Source organism: Rhagoletis pomonella, unplaced genomic scaffold, assembly GCF_013731165.1.
Source record: "Rhagoletis pomonella isolate Grant_MI unplaced genomic scaffold, Rhpom_1.0 Rhpom_scaffold_00003, whole genome shotgun sequence".
Lineage (NCBI taxonomy): Eukaryota > Metazoa > Arthropoda > Insecta > Diptera > Tephritidae > Rhagoletis > Rhagoletis pomonella.
The window spans coordinates 31,475,285-31,491,579 of NW_023458557.1; the positions used below are offsets into that span (position 1 = coordinate 31,475,285).

The 16,295-nt window shown below is 33.9% G+C and overlaps 1 protein-coding gene and 1 pseudogene across 12 annotated transcripts in view; both read left to right on the top strand.

Annotated features, from left to right (window-relative positions):
* LOC118735137 (Krueppel homolog 1) overlaps positions 1-16,295 on the top strand; it is a 428,624-nt gene that overhangs the window by 86,560 nt on the left and 325,769 nt on the right. The gene's annotated exons all lie outside the window — the stretch shown is intronic.
* On the top strand, positions 9,562-12,700 carry LOC118735143 (annotated as a pseudogene).

Below are 16,295 nucleotides of genomic sequence, written 5' to 3' on the forward strand. Positions count from 1 at the left end.
GGTGGAAATGGCGAAGATCGGGTCGCTATAATCTATAGCCTCCATACAACTGATTGTTCAGATATGAGATTTTTTGCGATAACTTCTCCATTTATGCAGCTAGGAACATGAAAATTCGCGCCGTTTTCAGTCATTATTAGCAAAATACTTATAGTGAAAATAACAAAGATCGGGTCACTATAACATATATCTCCGATACAACTGATTGTTCAGTTACGAGAATTTTCGTGATAACTCCTCCATTTATGCAGCTGGGAACATGACATTTCGCAATATTTCCACCCGTTATCAAAACAATACTTTCAGTGAAAATAGCGAAGATCGGGTCGCTATAACCTACAGCCTCCATACAACTGATTGTTCAGATTCGAGATTCTTTGTTATAACTTCTCCATATATGCAGCTAGAAACATAAAATTTCGCAATATTTTCACTAATTGCCAACAGAAAGTTAACATTAAAATTAACAAAGAGCGGGTCACTGTAACCTATTTATATCCTCCATACAACTGATTGTTCAGATATGGGGTTTTACTGTAAAACTCCTTTATTTAAACTGCTAAAACAGATAAATTTCGTAAGCTATTCTGTAAATAATAATACAAAGTCTACTGAGAAAATCGTCAAAATCTATGTTGCATAAGCTTTATTGCTGAAACCTCTGATTGTTCAGATACCAGTTATTACGATATATTTCCTTTATGTAGGAGTCTAAACCCAATAAATTGTGTTACCAGTTTACATATCTTCCATACCTCTGATTGTTTAGATATGGTTTTTCATCAATATATGTATCTCCTCTATCTATGTATTCTCTAAATATATAAATTTTTTCAAATACAGTAATCTGTCAAAGTAAAATTTTCAGATGTTCATGAAAGGTATGAAGCCTTCGGCATAGCCGAAGACAGCGCTGCTCTTACTTGTTTAAGATACACTTCTTAACAAACAAATTTTTTAAAGTTATTATGAATGGAATTCAGTACTAAAACTTGACATTTCAAGTGCTTATCAAAAGTTTATACATGTTAACTAGATTCGCCATTTATCTCAAAATTATATAATTTTAATTATTTGTTTATAAAAATGCAGTTTACACTTTAACAAAAACCGTATAAATCCAAAGTTTAATCTTTGCGCAACATTAAAAAAATCAACAAACCTTCGTAAAGCTTTTTAATTAGATTTCCTATAAATACACATTTTGAGTATGCAGTTTTGTAGCCCGATCAATTCAAATAAAGCGCAAGTTTAAAATACATAGCTGCGACTTATCGTTGATTTTTAATATTTTTTTTTTTGATGAAGGCGTTGCTCATTTTCTTCATTCAAAAAATCGTCGAACATACTTAGATAATATGGAAGAAAATTAGCAACATTTAATGAGCTAAAAAACTGCAAAATATTAAGAGATAAAATTGAAATAGAAAGTTTGAAATTTTTACGAAAGTTTGTCGATTTTTTTTTAATGTTGTTCAAAGAGTAAACTTATTTTCATTTAGTGTTTGTTAAGGAATAAACAATATTTTTATAAACAAATAATTTAAATTTAAATATAATAAAATAAATAGTCAAATCTTGTCAATATGTGAGTGTCGTAAAGTTATGATATTTAAGAACATCTCTTTCTTAATTAACGATGACACTGTTTCTATATGAAACTGATTTCGACATTTTGTTTTAATAAAATTTAGTATAGAAAATATTCTTTCAAAACTTGTCTAGGAATGTGATATAATGGTTCGTTCAAAACCTTTTTTTAAAACTTATAAAGGCAAAAACGAGAACGCGAAGACAAAAAGAGAATACAAAAATTTCCCGCAGTGAATTTTCAGATTTTTGAAACGGTATAGTAATTTAATTTTTAAAATTTAAATAAAGCATGAAGACCCCATGGAATAAACGAGTAGATAAAAAATATATAACGGTAAAACTGGCACATACATAAATATATGAAAGAATGCACTCAGGCGACGCCTCTAGCCATTCTGTGTCACAGATTTAAGTTATCGATGGAAATTTTTTTTCTCCTGGCTACGCCACTGCTGTGCATGCATGCATTACTTCGAAACTGTGCATATATGCATTATTTCGGTATTTTTCATATGCATTATTTCGGTTTCAGCCGAATCTGTGCATATATGCATTATTTCGGTTTTTTTCGTATGCATTATTTCGGTTTTTTTCATATGCATTATTTCGTATGCACAGTTTCCATATGCACAATTTCAGGGTGCCCTTCTGGAGAGGTGGACCCTGTTATGCGCAAGTTATTTATATGTTTGGATATAACTATGTAAGAAACATAAAACATACAAAATAATTAAAAAATATGAAAATATAAGAAAAAAAATTTCATTTGAATAGGATAATCGTTTGGTAACACTACCGGCACAGCGGTAAAAGCTTGGTAAGACTACCGGTAGGTTTGGCGGTAATCGCTTGGTAAGACTACCAGTAGGTTTTGCGGTAATAGTTTGGTAAGACTGCCGGTAGTTATTGAGGTATTCACTTCACTTCACTGAACAAGCATGGTTGAGCATGACATACGTGAATTTGAAAAGAGTACAGATACTCAACAAGATTGACGACAAGAAGAGAGAAGCTATACATAAGGAGACATATTTTACTAGGGTGTTAAAAGACGACAAAAACTCATACGTATAGAAGACTATACGGTAATTTCTGCACACGGGCCTTAAGAAACTCATATAAATTTTATCCGATACATAAGGTAAACCTCCTGGAGAATACATGGGAGATTTAGCTAGTAACTGTCTACCAGGGATGTTTGTTTATAAACGTACTAGCCATCGGCGGGGGGGGGAGGGGGCTTCGGGGCTCGACCCTATTAAGCTGGCATTTCAGGATACTATTTTATATAGCATTTTCAGTTTAAATGAAACCATTTTCAAATTAAGCGAAACCTATTTCAAATTAAATGAAACCTTTTTCATGTTAAGCGAAACCTTTTTCAAATTAAATGAAACCTTTTTCAGATTCAGTGAAACTTTATTCAAATTAAATGAAACTTTTTTCAAATTAAGTGCAACTTTATTCAAATGAAATGAAACTTCTTTTTTGGATTACTTTGAATTAGCTATTACGTGTTGCTCTCCCTTATGGTCAAGGCATGTTGAATACAGTGTTGCCGTTTCGGTCCAATTGGACCAAAATTGGTAGTTTCATTTCTTAAAATATGGCTTTGGTAGGTTGTCTTGTTTGTTGTGATTTTCGAGGGGTTTTGGTAACTAGGCAAATCATATAGATTATTCATTTTATAAAACTTCAAATATCTCTGTTTTCGGGAGTACATGTAAAAGATGATGTGAAAAGGAAAAGAGAAATGGGACATGTCAAAATTATTCTTGAACCGAAGTTGAATGTTGCCGTGATTAGACTGTGCTCTAATCCAAGCTTGTTTAAGTTAGAAGAAACAATTAGACAATTGTTTTGCAAATGCCAAATTTTACATTTCGCTTAAGCGAGTGAGTGAGAAGGGAGATTATTTTTACTTTATTTCCCTCTTCTCCCTTCAGAAAATAATAGTTGACAGCTTTGAATTCTTGTAGCAACAGTAAAAATATTCTCCCAGTTAAACATCATAATCGGCGTTATCGACTCCCTGATATAAGTATGGCGTCGATAACGTCGAAAACGATGTGTAACTGGGAGTTAAGGCTCTGTTACGTACGTGTTTTTACGTAAAAATCAAAAACCAACATACTTCTACGTATGTAATGCTATGCGTTGGGTAACAGCTTACACGCGAAGCTCATTTAACAGATTCCTTATGTGACAACTCTCAAGCAATGCCAAGAATGCATAACAGAGCCTTTAGTGTTAGCCAGACATGGTGCAAACGGCTCTTAATAGGTTAAGTTGATTTCCTGCTCCTTAATTTAAAAATGTTTAATACTTAATTTGAATAAAGTTTCATTTAATTTGAAAAAAGTTTCATTTGGTTTGAATAAAGTTTCATTGAATCTGAAAAAAGTTTAATTTAATTTAAATAAAGTTTCATTGAATCCAATCCCTTTCGGTGTCATGAGCTTTACCGATGGTCTTATTTCCACCTGTGAGGTCTCTGCCAGGCATGCGTAATCTTTTTGTATGATCTTGCAAATACAACATTGGTGCGATGCGTATGCCAATAAAAGTTCTTATAGGGAAACTCAAGAGCACAGAAGTGCGTTACATTGCTAAATGAGTCGTGTGATCTCTTAAGTATCTTTCAAATGAAACAATTGATATACCTACGGTGATCTTTCCTTGTTAACTCACCACTTTTACAATCCGTGGTAAAATTTATGAACTGATTTCTGGGTAGATGCAAGACCGCATGATCGTGCATGAGGGCGTCAGAAAAACTTAACCCCATCCTTCATTTAGACATCTGAAAACTAAATTCGTATAACTTAAACATAGTGCCAAAGCAGACCAACCACGCGGGGTTTCTATATATTTCGTCTGCTGCGCCATCCATTGGGTTCATTTTCTGCAAAACCATTGCTTACCATAAAATGAATACGTGTTATGAATTTCAACCTTAACTCCAGCGGCACTAATCAAGTAAATTTTAATCAAAAGAGTTTTCCATCATACAGGTACATAGCTCACATTTAAAATTTGAACGAAATCGGTTAATAAATACGATTTTTATAAATAACTCTACTCCAGCATCACCTAGCGAGTTTTCTAGTAGCATGTAATTGCACCATATTTGTATGTAAGATAAACTCCGACAATCTGACGGAACTCTATTCAGTGTTTTTTGAGTTTATTCCGAACAACGAAAACGGCTATCATTTTATGCAAATAGGTATGCAGTAGGGCATTCAATCCCGGGATCCAGAATCCCGGGATTCCGGGATCCCGGACACTTTTCCATGTCCCGAAATCCCGGGATTATAGCTCCAGGATCCCGACATTTTTACTGATTCATTTACAAAATGAAAGAGATGTTGAAAACGAAAAAAGAATTTATTTGACTTAAAACACGAGAAATACAGAACACTAAAATTTGGATTCAAAGTGAACTTGAGTCATATGTACTTGGAAGTGAATTTCAGGAACTGCCTGAATAACTGTACTTGTTCAAATATTTTGTGCAAGAACTGTGTAATAACGAAAAATCTGGTAGCAATTCAAAACACAAAAAGCTTTTACAGTGTGGCAGAATTGTTCTTCATTTTACTTTGTTGGCCTTTTTTGGGAAAGGATTTCTGTAAATATGAGTAAATGTTTTCGAGAAATAGTATAGATATTTTAGAATTAAAAACATTTAAACATCAAATTACATACTCTTTTACTAAGGAGCATTATGCTCCCCTAAGACCAAATGTGTTGACAATGAATCTGTGTGGATTGAAAAAGGCGAACCTACTGTAAAATGCAAAAAGTTATTATGAAGCTGAAATCCCGAAAATTCTCGGGATCCCGAAATCCCGGGATTGTTAAAATGCTTCGGGATTGAATGCCCTAATATGTAGATAGGACAGTTTATAGCGAAACTCGTAAAAGCAAAGCTCCATTCTTTGTCAAAAATTTAAAAACATTCTTCACAATTTTTACATAAATTTTACCTTACTGAAAATTAGAGACAAAGTTACAATAGTTCAATGGGATTTAGAAATCTAGGAGAAAATGGTTCCCAATCGAATGATACTTGCGCGTTTACGTAAATGTGTATCGAGCCAGCCTTTCCAGCAATTACCACTTTTCGCCATAACTACGGTATTGATAACATATAGAGCTGTGTAGAATTTCAGGACGTTAGCGTAAGCAGTTCCAGAGATAAGGTATATGAGAAGTTCAGTTTGTATGGAAGGAAGGAGCCACGTCTCCTTTCCCAATGCATTTGTAATATATGCATCAGTGCTAAGTTTCAGTTCCACAGCGTAATTGGTTTTAGAGATATATTGGTTTTTTACGTTTTAGTCTGTATAAGAATTTTAGGAATAACCCGAGCTACATACCAAGTAAATTTTTGGTCAGAATATTAATCTTCAAGGTGTTGCCAAATATGAACCAAGTCGATGCAGCCGTTTAGTAGTTTAGTGAAATACATTGTAAAGAGAACTGTATGAAATTGTAAAACGTGACGTCTCAGATTTCTTAATTTTTTGGCAGCAACAACGAAAAGTTTTAATTTTTTTTGCGAAAAACTTTCCATACAGAAAAAAAAAAATTAAGTTTTTGGTTATATCAAGGCGAAATTTTGAGAACGGTCCGTTGCTAACTCTAAATATAAACAACGACGCACTGGAAAAAGTTAATACGTTCAAATACCTAGGAATAATGATCGACGATAAACTAAAACAAAAAAAAAAATGGATTCTATATTTTCAGTTAGAGCTCTAGCAATATGTACATCGGTGAAAACTGCATTTAACTCCCTACATTAGCTTTTGCGTGATGCGCTTACAAACATACAGACATACGTGCCAAAATTTTATATTTGGCTTGTGTTGATCTATTAAACCCCCTATTAATTTTTCTTTAACATCTATTATGTACAGATATCGGCCTGTTGCAATTTTATTATTATCAAATACTCTCGTTTGATACCCATATGGCAACACTTAGTTTATATTATAAATTTAACTGAATTAAAGTTTTCAAATAAGTGGCAACCCGCTTCAAGAATATTTTCAAAAGTAAGCTTCCTAATTCTCTTTAGTTTAATATTCGTATTGCAATATTTCATTTATTTTACAAATTTTAATGAATACAATTTTTCAATCAGTTGGCAAATCCCCTAAAAATATTTTCAGCATTAAAATTTCCTAGCCTCTTTAGTTTGATACCAATATTGCAATATTTAATTTATGCTATCAATTAAATTAAATTAAAGTTTTCAAATAGGTGGCAACCTTCCACAAAAATATTTTCAGCTGTAAGCCTTTGTAAATTTCTTTAATTTGATAGCCATATTGCAGTATTCACTTTAGCGTTTCAATTGACCTAAATTGAAATTTTAAACACAGGTGGCAACTCTCTAATTTTTTCTTCTATATTGGAAGCTAGATCTCTAGCGATACATCGGTGAAAACTGTATTCAATTCCATGTTTTCACCTGATGCGCGTACAAATATACAGTATATCTGCATATAAGGTACAAACATCGACCTGTTACAATTTCATTATACATATGTATAGATGTAGATATAGATTTCATTTATTTTATCAATTTAATACAATAAAATTTTCAAACAGGTGGCAGCTCTCCCTAAAAATATTTTCGGCAATAAAATTTCCTAAACCCTTCAGTTTGATACCCATATTGCATATTCAATTTATCTTATAAATTAAATTAAATGTAAATTTTCAAACAGGTCGCAACTCTAAAAAAATATTTTTGGCTGTAAGCCTTCTTCAGCCTCTTTCTTTTGACGCCCATATTGCAAAATTAATTTTTTCTTATCAATTTACTTAAACTCCAATTTTCAAACAGGTGGCAACCCTCTAATTTTTTTCTTCATATAGTTAGACCTCTAGCAATACATCGGTGGAAACTGCATTCAAATCCAGTCATTCGTTTTCGAGTGATGCGCGAACAAACATACAGACAGACAGACAGACAGACAAAAATTCTAAAAATGGTAGATTTGGCTTCTGGTGCTCTAATAAAGACCCCCCACATTAATTTTTCTTTAATATCTATAATGTACAGACATCGACCTGTTACAATTTTATTATATGTATAGATGTGTACGTGTATTTGTACGTGTAATGTTTACGGACGGTTACAGACGCGACAATCGCACGCGTTTAACTAAGCTTAAAATAGAAAGGCGCTGAAAGATCGTATGTATATTACAACTGTTACAAAGCGCTGGGAAGGTGCTATATTCAACAAAAAATTTTGGAAGTACAGTGGTCCTCCAATATAAACAATGCCGAATTAACGAATGTTCGGTATAAAGAACAAATTTTTTCAATGCAGACTCTATATAACGAATATTGCAAATTTGGAGAACTCGATATTACGAACGCTTTGCGTTTTGTTTTACAACAAAAAAATCATCTGCACGTACAGTTCAAAACTCCGCTAGTTCGTGGTATTGTTGAGCTATTTATTCGTACAATTCCACTTATTTTCTGCACGTCTGCATTGCTCGTTATGTCAGTTGCAAGTTAGAAATTCTGGAGGGGCTATTGCGTAATTCATTTAAAAGTGCCTTCATCTCCCAATCGACTAAGTTTGGGTGATAAATTAAATATAATTGATGATGTCAAAGAAGGAAAAATCCTTTAAGAAATATCTTTGAAATTCGGGATTCCGAAATCGAGTGTTTGCAAAATTTAAAAAAAGTGTAAAAAGTAGTCATGCTGGCACATTGAGATGGCAATCATTAAAGATAGGCAAATATCATAGGATGGAAAAGGCTTTATATAAATGGTTTGTCTCACAGCGAGAAAAGCACATGACCATCAGCAGCAATATCTTAAAAGCCAAAGCTGTGCAAATGCATATCTACCCGCAAAATATCCCACTGAAAACTTTAAAGCGAGTTTTGGTTGGTTGTGTAAATTAAAAAAAACGGTTTGGGATACGCCTTTTAAAAGAAACTGGCGAAAAACTTTCCTCCAATGCCGATTTAGTAGCACCATTTAAGGAGAAATTGAATGAAATTATCGTCAAAAATGACCTTAGTCTTGACGCAGTTTTCAATGCTGGTGAAACTGGCATTTATTGGAAGATGTTGCTAAACTAAACCCTAGTTCATGCTGGAGAAGACACTGCGCTAGCCAAAAGATATCCAAAGAGCGGATTACAATTCGTAACGTGCTTGTTTTATTTCTTCCCGTTTATATTCAATTAAAAGCAAATTTACTAAGCCCGAAAGAGGCACAGAAAAATCGATAGGCTCACAAAAAGCTCCAAATCTTTTAATTTGCAACGGAACCTTCTGCAAAATTCTTGAAGGAATTGTTTTGAAAAGTTTTTTTTTGTCCCCTGTAAATTTTCTAAAAATGAACTTGGCAACTTTTCGCTCTAAAAATTATCAACATGATTACTTCTTTCAGAAATATATCGGTGTTACTCTGCAAAACTTCTGTTGAACAGTGTTATATTACAGATGACTTTTATTAATTAATTCAATTGTATGAAATAAATTATAAAATAACTGTTTTTAACGGTTTCTCTTTGTACAAAATCAATATAAAGTATAACAAGTAAAATATGTACGTAGATACAAAAGAAGCAAATTCTGGGGACTTTTTAAAAACAATTTATTGGAGTTGGCACTTGTTTTTTGTTTTTCGGGAGGCCATCTTAGTAAAACATGTTTTAAAACTTAAAGTTTTTCTTGAAAAGATTAAGTACCATGCATCTAAAATCAAAAATGATAGTCACATAAATTATTTTGACAAAAATTCATTGATATGTGATAGCGTTTTTTATACAAACAATTCTTATATAGGTACAAATATCGATATAAGTAGGTATCGATACTTTTAGCCAGATACTTACTAGGTATCGATACTTCCTCTCGATGCTACTTCCAAGTACGGGTATCGATACTTGCATGGTATCGTTTTATCCCTACTCTTCAGAAATGTTGGAAAAACATTTTAGTTCAAAACTCGCAACAAGAATTTGAAGATGATGATGACGATATTCCACTGGCACAGTTGCAGATGCCGGAAGATCTAATTGTTATGGAGAGAACACTGAGTCTTGTCAATACAATTTTTCCCGAGGTATGGTTTAATTTACAAATTTTAAAACATGGAACAATGCAGATAATGTATTCATGGAAGAGAATATGAGTACTGAAAATGAGAACGCTATTGACTTATTGGAAGAGAAGGAAGATAATACCATAGAAGTTGTATCTAAGTCAAAAATAAAGCTTTCTGATCAGTGTTGCCGTTTTAGCCCTTTGGTGGCTAGATTTAGCTACCACATACTTTTTTTGACCACATAAATTTAAAATTGCCCTTAGCCCTTTTTAGCCCTTTGGAGAATTTATTCATACTTGGCCTGAAAAAGTTGTATATGCTTAATTTGATCTCATTTTTTTCATTTATGTAAAAGATGAATTTTTAAACTAAGAAATACTGATATTGTCTCTGAAATACAAAAAGACGTAACTAAGTAAAAATCCAAAATTCCCGTTTTGATTGTTTATGATGCATTTCATCGAATTATAAGTCCCCACATCATTTTAAGCAATAAAAAATTTTAGTCAGTTACGGTTTTTTTGCGTTTCAGCGACTATATGAATTATGGCCTTTCTATATTATTTTTATACATACATACTGTAAAAGTGTTAGGGCTGTTAACTTATCTATTAACGATTTAACTATAGTTTAAAATAGATAGGTTTACTGCCCTTAATATGCTTTATTTGTTAAATGGCTCATCAAGTCGATTGACCGTGTATGTTCTTGTGGTGTGATTGTACCAGCTGCTGGTGCGACTTCAAAAACTATTTGAAAATTTTATTATTGTACCGCATGCTGGTGTCGTAGGTGGTGAAATTAGCTAAATTTTCTAAGTAAAAAGTATTTTGGCGGAAATTTCTTGCACTATGTGAGTCAAAGCCGTGTTTGTGGAAGATTAAGTTCACGATATTGCAGTTGTGAATTAAAAAAAAACAATGTTTAACAAAATGGTAGACAAATTATGAAATTTCGGCTCTAATCATTTCGATCTTTCCTCGCCCTCATTTGTAAAGAAATAAATATTGTACCAGCATGCTGGTGAGTTGTATGCTTCGATCCTGATGGTACAATCACTTGATGGAGCCAGCAAGCTGGTGTCGTATATTTCCCCTTTTATACAAAAAGTTTTTTGGTTGGATAAAATATTAGCTTTTTTTCCAGATTTCATTGTTTTTCTATACCATTACTTATTGAAAATGTCTGCGTGTATACTTATAAATATAAGTATATGTAAGTAGAAAATTTTAGCTACCATTTTTAGCCACAACGACTTTTTTTAGCTCTTTTTTAGCCCTTTTTTTAAGGAATTTGGCTACCACTAAAAATGATTCGCGGCAACACTGTTTCTGATGCCATCGACTGCTTTGAGAAGTGCATTAAATGTAGGGTTGCCAGATTTTGAAACGGAGAAAGGAGTACATTTATATTTTCGATAGAAAAAAAGGAGTACATGACATAAAAAAAGAGTACAATTTCTTTTTTTAATTTTTTGTGCAATTTATTGTTACAAATTACCATTAATTAGGTACAAGCAAACAAAGATATCTTAGAAATCTTTTTCAAAGCAGCAATAAATGTGAAAAATAAATAAACTATATGGGTTGGCTTTCCAATAGGGACGGTTGTTAAAGAGATGGTGATCGAAGGGGGAGTGGACGTGGCACCTTTTCCGACCTTTTTGGAAAGGGCATGAACCGCCATTGACAAAAATGTTACTCCCGACCACCTAGGGCCCCTGTGGGTCCCCAGGGACCCCTTAGAAAAATTGCCAAAAGTCATAATTTTCACTTGCGTCCACTGTATTTTTTCGTAGAATTCGGTTCTCAATGACCGCCCTTATAGGAAAGTTTCCCCAACTAAAACACTAAAAACTACAGAAGAATTCCAGACTCTTATTTATTTAAGCCTTATGATTAATTTAATATTTTTCTGATTTTTATACCCGAGTGCCCTGCCCCTAAGGCCATGCTTACAGTAGTGTTTGCAACAATATGAATGGCAAAGTGCAGCGCGTAAAATAATAACCGTCGCACAGGTTTTTTTGAAAAATAAAAGGGTTCTTTATAGATTTTGTGTTTTTTTTGTTATCTTTGTAAATATTTTACTTTAATTTTATTAATTGGTTTTAAAATTTTAATCCTGATTTGCGTTTGCCAGCTTTGGGAGATAAGTACCTACATGCGGCACGAACCTTTTTTTCAGGTGTATTTTTTCTTAGATTTTGTATAAAAAAAAGGAAAAAAACCTGTATAGGGTTGGTCGAATGAATGCCCTCCTAGTCACCAGTTTCGAGTCTTTTCGATTGCTGAGTCTGAGGCCTTATGTTGGACAAAAGACGGAGTATAAAGGACCCAAATGGGGGAAATTAGCCTATGGTTACAGAAGATATGTAATAAAGTGACCGACGAAGACTTGCGCTTTTCTTCCAAAGTGGTTACCGCCGGTAAACCCAAATGAAGGTTTCAATTTAAAAACAAATTAATAAAATTGAAGTAAAATCTGTGGATAATTAACACTAAACTACTTTTTCGCAAAATCTATAAAGGCCCCTTTTATTTTTCAAAAAAAAAAAAAACTGTGCAACAGATATTATTTTACACCCTGTATATGATAAAATATTAATAGCTGGAAAAAGGAGTAAAAAAGAAGTACAAAGCTAATAAAGGAGTACATTTCCAGACATTTTTTTTGGGGAGTACAAGGGAGTACATTGCAATAAAAAGGAGTACGTTTACTCCCAAAAGCAGTACGTCTGGCAACCCTAATTAAATGGTCTGAAGAAAATAATGTGGAGCAGAACCAAATATTTTTATTTAGGAGCTTGCATCAAAAAGCAATCGATCTCAAGATGTATCGTCCTCAAAAACAATGGAGCATATCAGACTTCTTTTCGACGAAATAAAACCACCGAAAACCTGAAAATTTTTGTGTGGAGCTCTAGATTTAGGTCTTTGACTATGTTTTTTCTTTATATTATAACCTATGTATGTATGGAGTTTTTGATAAATGAACCCTGCAAAAAATTGTGCGACTAATATCTAAAGAGAGTATTCCGAGATTACTCTCAATCGGGTACAATTGGGCATTAATTAGTCCCAGCTAGTCTCATACGGGTACTAATGGAGGTCAATTAGTCTCGACTCATCCCTTATGGGTATAACTGAAGATCAATTAGTCCCCAACTCATCTCTAACGGGTACTCTTAACGATTTAATGATATGTACGCACTTAGTCAATGAAATTTCATGTGCGGCGTTGGCACACAGAGAGGGTATTCGCCTAACAAAACTGAGCACCCCGGTTCGAATCTCAGCTGGCGCAAATTTTTATTTTTATTTTTTAAAAGTGAATAGTCGCTTTTTATACCCATTCGGGTATAAAGGTGAACAATTAATCTCTTCATAGGACATGCTCGAACAAAAGCGATCAGTTCATTCCATATAAAGAGATCAAAAGTGGTATTAGTCGCATGCTCCTTTGCGATTGCTCCCGGAGTCATCCCGGATTAGTCGCATTTTTTGCAGGGGAATGAATAAATCTTGTTACTAAGCGTATATACATACATATCTGTGTATGTATTTATGTACATAATTTTTGTTTTCGATATAACGAATTTTCAGTTTAACGAACGGTCCTGACGTTATATCATTCGTTATATTGGAGCACCACTGAACAAACAGTTAAGTACAAAGGTACAAGCAAATGGAAAACGGTACGGACGCGACAAAAAATTACCTTTTTACCTACCTTTTATTAGCTCGGGATGTAACTATGTAATATTGATGTGCCTAAAAGATGCAGCGATTTCTATTATCAAGTTACATACCTGATGACAGTACGAATGGAAATTATAATAGCGAGGTTTTAGTTTTTTAAGCTATAATTTTTTGGGATATGCCCATATGTATATGGTTTCAAGCATTACTCATGCTTATATGTACATATGTATGTATTCCATTGGACCAGCCGTGCCCAGCGCAGGGCACTTGCCTATTGAATTCTGCCAGCGCAGGGCACTTGCTTATGGAGTTCTGCCGGCGTTGGGCATGCCTGCATTGGACGAACTGCCTCCACAGCTGACGCCATCGTCGCTGCAAAATTTCGCAGCATTCTAGTGCGTAGAAACGTCGACATCAAGCGGCTCAACAAAGCGTCGCGACGTGTTAAACAAATTGAGCTGAGCAATAAAGAACACAAATTCGCGACGTAACTACTTTGATGAATAAACAGCTTTGAACTTGAACTACACGTGGAGGCAATGCAACGGTTTTCAGATGCACGCTACTCAAAGTGCATTCGTGCTTAACGCCAATGCAGTTTCCTCTTGGAGGCAATGTGCGAGTTTTCGGGAACCGAATTGCATGAAATGCATACGAAGTGCAATGCGTTTTATGCATATGTACATACTTATGTACATTAGGGGTATTCTCTGAGTCTTGCAAAGCCCTTGTACGGTGCACGGATTGCACGGTTTGCAAAGCTGTCCCATACGAAAACCGGTTTTTACCGTGCAATCTGTGCACCATGCAAGGGCTTTGCAAGACTCAGATAATACCCCTATTGTATGCAGACATTGCATACAGTGTTGCCACTATTTGTCTCTTCCGACCAAATTTGGTCGTTTCTTTTTCATTTGGTAGGTTGGTCGGCAAAGTAAGAATTTGGTTGGATAGTTGAATTAAGTTATTCAATTCCTAATTAAAAAAATACATAGGGATAAATCGATACCATCAAGGTATTACTCAAATCAGTACTTGTACTTGTATCAAGCAAGGTATCGATACCTACCTACTCCGTATCGGAAAGGTATCGAGTACTTGTACATAGAGCGACGATTTTGCAAATTTTTGAAGGTTATTGAATTTTTTTCACAAAAAATATGTATTTTTACAAGATTATTTATCTTCTAATATTTTTTCATACAAAAACAATAGGATACACTTTTTACCAGATTAATATATAAAGTTTTTTCATATAAAGTAAGTTTGAGAAAATAACTCCTTTTTTGTTATATTAACTCCTTTTTTGTTATATTTGCCCAAAAAATCAACTTTTCCAAATGTTTTCCTGAAAGGCGAGATTTTGATATACGGGCATGTTCTGAAATTCAAAACTTTGAACTCGACTCGATTTGCCAAATATTTTTTAATTGTATCTGATGAAAAGAGTGAATAATCTAATTGAAAACCGTAAAAGAAGCAGCAGCGATATGAAATAAATCATTTTAATGGGAGACTTGTAAATTTTTGGTTAAAAACCATCGAGAAAATTATCGAAATCGAGTCGATTTCAAATTTTCGAATTTTAGAACATGCCTGATAGTTGTACCTGTTTTTTTAGAAAAGCCTCTAGCAAGGGACAGATAACCCAACAACCGTTATGTATAGACGGGCTTGCTTATATAGCTGCGGAAATGTAGTGCGCATATCTTCCCATTCCTCTAATGGGTTGCTTTTCAAAAAAGATGCTGAAGCATAATAGGGGTATTCTCTGAGTCTTGCAAAGCCCTTGCACGGTGCACGGATTGCACAGTTTGCAAAGCTGTCCCATACGAAAACCGGTTTTAACCGTGCAATCCGTGCAATCTGTGCCCCATGCAAGGGCTTTGCAAGACTCAGAGAATACCCCTAATAAGTTTTGCGCTTCCGATACAAGTACTCTTTTTCGATCCCTACTTGGATCGCAGTAAAAAGTATCGAGTAAAAAACTACTTGGTAAATTGAGAAAAGAATCGAGTATGTACTCGGATTTACTTGTATCGATTTATCCCTAAAAATACATATTTCAAACATAATTTTGCATATAAATATTTGCCAATTGTACCTTTTAAAATTTGCCAATCCTCTTAAAAATAAAGCTGGGATCACACGATTTGTACATTTGGCTAAAAATTTGTCAAATTCATAGACAAATCATGTGAACGCTAAATTACATTTGTCATTTATCAGAAAAGCTAAATATTTGCCTTCTTGTGGCAAATGAAAAACAACCCTGGCGGCCAAATCGTGTGAACGCAATGCTGCTACATAAGCCAAATAAAAATTACGCATATGACAAATATCTGATTTGCCACTTGATGACAAAGGCCAGGGACAAATATACAAATATTGTTGAGCGGTATTGCCATTTCGTGCTTGTGAATTTTCCAAATTTGGTAAAATTTTATCACTACATATTATAAAACAAAGTCACTTTTTCTGTCCCTATGTCCCCTTAAATGCTTAAATCTTGAAAACTAAGCAACGGATTTTGATGCGGTTTTTTTTAATAGATAGATTGGTTGAAGAGGAAGGTTTATGTCATTATAATGTGAAGAAATATATAAAGGGGGCGTGGCAATCCGACAAAATGTGGTAAAAACCCATACATTTTTTGTTTACACAGCCATAAATCATAAAAGAATCCACCGATTAAAATGAAACTTACTTGAAGTTAAACTTTGAAATATTTACTTTCGTTCTGCATCAAAAAAAATAGTTGATTCATATCTTATTTAACCAAAATTGTTTAAACAAAAGCAGCACTTTTTCCAAAAAAAGCTGTTTGTGTGTTTGTTCGCTGTCAACCGAATGAAACATTAGAAGTTATGCGGGAATCTCACCCCACCTCATTCATGT